General features: G+C 40.6%; 1 pseudogene; it reads left to right on the top strand.

The window, feature by feature from the left end:
* The first annotated feature begins 801 nt into the window (after positions 1-801).
* Positions 802-1,460, top strand: LOC108389258 (eukaryotic translation initiation factor 3 subunit J-like; annotated as a pseudogene).
* Positions 1,461-5,398: the final 3,938 nt, after the last annotated feature.

Genomic DNA, 5,398 nt, shown 5'->3' with positions numbered 1-5,398 from the left:
GGGACAACCTATTATGGAAATTTCATAAAATAAAACTCAGTAGGGTAAATGCTAATGCTCCTCAGAAGGATACCAATAGCCAGTCTAATGAATCACTACATAGGTCAGCACCATTATTGTACTACAGACCAGACTCTGGGGTGCAGCTGACATGGCCCTACCATGAGTTCAGGGGGATGCTAGACTCTAGATATGACCACAGCCTGGCTTGTATCTTTCTCTTGACCCAGCCACTTACTTCAACTTTTTTAGTTTTCAGAACAATCCACAAAATAAAATTACTTAAACTGGAACCCTTGCTTCAGGCTCTGCTTAAATAAACCTGAGCAAAGAAACTGACTTTAAAGAACTGAAATCATGTGTCAATTCATAGAGCGATACAAAAAGCAAAGTCTGCTTTCACCTCCAGGTGAAAATTAACTTGGTATTATATTACCTAGGCTTTTAACAAAAATTTAGAAATGGAAGAGGCAAGCACTGTGGATCAATCGCAGTTTTATGAGATTGCCTCATTCTAGAAACCCCAGTCTGGAGTAACTGGCACAATCACAGAGAAGAAGGTACCCCACACTGATGAGGTTCCTCATGGCCCTCTTCATGTCCCTGTTCCTCAGGATGTAGATGAAGAGGTTCATCGTTTGGGGAACCACAACATACATCACTGAAGCTGCTGCAGTTTCCTGGAAGAGTCAGTAACTGCTGAACCAATGCACACCCCAAAAGCTGTCCCATAGAGCAAGGAAACAACTGACAAATGTGATCCCCAGGTGGAAAAGGCTTTACACACCACTTCCCGTGCACATGCGCACCACCTGGGAAGGCCTGGATGAGGGCGAGGACGTCAAGCATATCTGGGATGAAGATGACGATGAAAAGAAAAGAGAAAGTAGAAGTAAAACCAGAAGTGAGTTTCAGAAAAGAAAAAGACATCAGAGAAGATAAAAGAGAAAGAACAGCAACAGAAGAAAAGGCAGGAAGACATTCAAAAGAGGAAGAACCTGAAGAATATGAAGTGCTAACACCCGAAGAACAATTAGCAGATAAACTGTGGCCAAAGAAATTACCGAAAGAGTCAGACCTTGAATTAGCAAAAGAAACTTTGGGTGTTAATAGTACAGTTTGTGGAATAGATGCTATGAACCCAACTTCAAGAGTGAGTTTACAGAATTTGGAAAGTTACTAAAAGACAAAATTACACAATATGAAAAGTCATTATATATTATGGCAGTTTTTTGGAAGCCTTAGTTCGAGATGTGTGTATTTCGTTGGAAATTGATGACTTGAAAAAGATGAGCAATTCATTGACTGTGCTTTGCAGTGATAAACAGAAGCAAGCAAAGCAAAGCAAAGCCAAAAAGAAGAAGACAGGTGTGGTTCCCGGAGTGGGGTTAAAGGCCACCATGCAGGACGATCTGGCAGATTATGGTGGTTATGATGGAGGATATCTACAAGTCTACTAAGACTTCATGTGACATTTTATCTTCTCCTTGTGTCTTCTTTCTGTTGCCCACAGTCCTTTCAACGTGTGACACAACTTCCTTTCCTTTCAGTTCAGCCAAATGCTATAATCGTAAGTGCAGTATCTTTTGTGCTATTTAACCCCATGACACTTAGGTGCTAATGTGTGAACGAGGGAACTGGGATCTCACTGCCAAGGGGTTAAAATTGGGAACCTCAGTTGCTACTAAATCATAGTTTAAAAAAGCAAACCTAATAATGTTGTCATTGTTGCTGATTCCAAAAGAGCAGTCACTAAATTGGAAACAAAGGTTGCAACACGACAAAAAATTTGTGTAGTATTTACCAGCACCACTCAGTAATACAGCCTTAACCATACCTCCTTGAACTACTTCGTAACGTGTCCAGAAAAGCAGTTTTCAGCAAGGGCAAGTGGTGTGCACCTAGTATTAAAATTGCTTTGTCTTAAAATTGAGCATGACAATATTAAAAATACATTGTGAAGAAGACTGCTCAGAGTGAAGATACCGTGGCTGAAGAGCACTAGTTTGATACTTAAATCAAATGACCAAACCCTCCAACTTTGAAGCTGAAGAAGGTAAACCTCTCCATTATTGCATTACAAGTTGTGGAATCTCTTAAATGCATCATAGACTGTCTAGTTATATTGATCAGACTGTTGTACTGCCGGTGTACTTCAAGTTGGGGAGGGAAACTCTACCTGTTTTATTTGCCTCATTTAAGTGTCTGAGAAACAAATCTCCTTTGTTCTCCTAGGCTTCAATGGAATAACTTTAACAGGGTTTGGCCTTTACTTTCCTTTATAAAACATGCTCAGCAAACTGCACCAGTTACAGTTTGGAAGGGAGGGATAAGGATGGGGAAAAGAAAGAGGGCATTATGATTAGCATGTATAGTGCGTGGGGGGCACGGGGAGGGCTCCGCAACACAGAGAAGACAAGTAGTGATTTTACCGCATCTTACTACGCAGATGGACAGTGACTGTGAAGGAGTATATGGGGGGGACTTGGTGAAGGGGTGAACCTAGTAAACATAATGTTCTTTCTGTAATTGTAGATTAATGATACCAAAATAAAAAATTTTTTAAAAGTTTGGTAAATTGTTATGTTAACAATTATGACATCTTCAATGCTTTATAAAGCAACTAACTTAATAAAATCACTATTGTGAGGACTTAAATTTGTGTTATCTCCCAAGAGATATTTTTGGAGAGTAGATGTCGATCCCTCCTGGATTCTGACCCACAGATAAGGGAGGAGATGGGATGAGTTATCAAAGACCTGAAAGGACCAGCCAGGGGACTCAAGGCATCACAATGCAAGAGTAATGCCGAGAAGGCACTCCTCATATTTACTGAGCAAATGAACCCAAATATCCAAAGAATTCTGAGTAGGGGGTTCAACACATGGTCAACACACAATCATTATCTGATCCTGAGTCCAGCCCTAGGGCGTGATGCTCCTCAAGGACACCGAAACCATGTGAGGGCCGCACGAGTTGTAGGAAATGTTTTGTCTTTACTCAGTGTTACTGATCACGCATAAGGAGTTGTAGGGGAAACAATCAGGTCACATGCATTTGTACATTTGATTTCCATATTACTTGATTTATGTATTAATCCCATTAATCCCACAACAGAGAACACCATTCTTGGAACTAGAGTTCTCAATGTGCTTATAAAGATTAATAGGTACTTGATAAGTAGTTACAGCTTTAAAACAAAAATGAGTTGCCAGGGCAACGAAAGTATAGGGCTGCCTCCGTCTTATTTATTTGGGAAAATTCTTTAGATACTAAAGCCTAAGAAGGTACCTAAAGAAACTATTTATTTGGAGTAATTGTGCTTACAACTCAAGTTATGGCTCTAAGCATAGATTGGGTGATCTTTATTATATACTGTATTTTAAGCAATTTAACCAAATTTGTGGTTAGAGTCTTTTTTTGAAACCATCACAAAATCAAAAGTAGGGAAAAAACAAAAGATGTTTTTAATTTCTCTTACATAGGAAATCGTGGTCTATGGACCTTTGATTGAGGTTCCTCAGTGGAAGACAGGACCATCTAAATGACTTGAGGAATTAGCATAGCAGTGACCACAGAGCAATAATGACAGCAAATAGATTGTTTTAAGACAAGGGCTAAGATTTCTTAGCAGTAGGAATGACATACACTGAATTTAAAATCTAATTCATTACAGAGATCAGTCTCTAAGAAATGGAAATGTACCATCTGTTCCTGAACTGTGTAAATAATATTAAATTCCTTTGAAACTGGAAAAAAAAAGAAAAAGCTTTACGCTTTCCATCCACTGATGGCATTCTCAATACAGAGGAGACAATTTGAGTATAAGAGAAAATTATCCCAGAGACAGAAACACACCCAAAGAGGGAAGTCACAAAATATATCAGGATATTATTGATGCAGGTATCAGAACAGGCCAAGTTGATGACCTGAGCAAGTTCACAGAAGGAGCACGGGACTTCCCTGTTTGTGCAGAAGGGGAGACGCAGCACCATCAGACTGTGGGGCAGAGCATAGCCATCGCTAAGGAGCAGAGAGAGCAGAATCAGCAGGACACAGAGCGGGGGGTCATGATGACCGTGTACCTAAGTGGGTGACAGATGGCCACATAGCGGTCATATGCCATTGCTGCAAGGAGACAATTTTCAGAAACCACAAAGACCATGAAAAGCCAGCCTGGGTGAGACAGCCTGTATACGTGATGCTGATTCTGTGCTTGGATGTTCACCAGCATCTTTGGGATCGTGGTTGTGTTTAGACAGATGTCATTAAAGGACAGGTGGGAGAGGAAGAAGTACATGGGGGAGTGGAGGTGGGGGTCAGAGCTGACGGCCAGGATGATGAGCAGGTTCCCCAGGACGGTGACCGGGTACATGGACAAGAACAGGCTGTTGATGAAGGGCTGCAGTTCTGGATCCTCTGTCAATCCCAGAAGAATGAAATCTGGAACTTCTGTGTGATTTTTGTGTTCCATGGTATGTGTGAATCTGATAGAAAAGAGGGGGTAAAAAAAGAAATGAATAATCCCCAGATGAGCAGCAGCATCAGTTGGGAACTTGGTAAAATGAGCAGTGGTGGTAGCTCTCCAGGCTTCCTGTAGATAAATTCTGAGCTGAGGACCAGGAATTTACATTTCAACAAGCCCTCCAGAGGATTTGATATTTTCTAAAGTTTGAGGACCAGTGCTTAAAATAAATTACTAACATTATTTATATTGTGAGTCCAAGTGAATAATCATCTTACTCTCTGCTACTTTCTCCCTCCATCACCAGTTCTCACACCTCGTCCTCCATCCACTCCCTTTTTTTGTTCCTTATTTTTACTGATCACCAACTCTTGAACATATCTTGTACCTAGCACTAAGAATGAAAGAATAGGACTTGGGTTTCCTTCAGAAATATCTCCTGCCTCCTACAAACAGGAAGAGGAGAATGAAGCTATCTAATATATCTTGCAGGGTATGGTACCCAAACTTTGACATGCCTCAGAATCACCTGATAGTCTTGCTAAATTGCAAACGTCAGACCATCCATGAGGAAATTTGGGTAAGGAGAGGTTACATCCTGGACATGAAGTACACTGTGCCCAGCAAAGACTGGGTCTAACCTTAGATCATCTGACTGCTGAGTTGCCTCTGTTGACCAATCTCTCTTAGTGCCTCTGCAGAGTACAGCAGTAGCATTCCTAAACCAAAACTCAGATTTCATTATTTCCATTAAAATTTTATATTTAATTCTGAACACTACCTAAATATTTTCACTCCCTCACAAGGGATTAGTGTGTACAGCACGTCACAGCATCCAGTCAAGTATATGCTCTGCACTTGACAAAGGTTAGAAAGTGTTTCTATCAACTTGAATCTCATGGGACTTTCCTACTAAAATGCTACTCAATTGCA

This window comes from Manis javanica, chromosome 13 (genome assembly GCF_040802235.1).
Source record: "Manis javanica isolate MJ-LG chromosome 13, MJ_LKY, whole genome shotgun sequence".
Taxonomy (NCBI): domain Eukaryota; kingdom Metazoa; phylum Chordata; class Mammalia; order Pholidota; family Manidae; genus Manis; species Manis javanica.
This window is presented reverse-complemented; position numbering and strand designations above follow the sequence as displayed.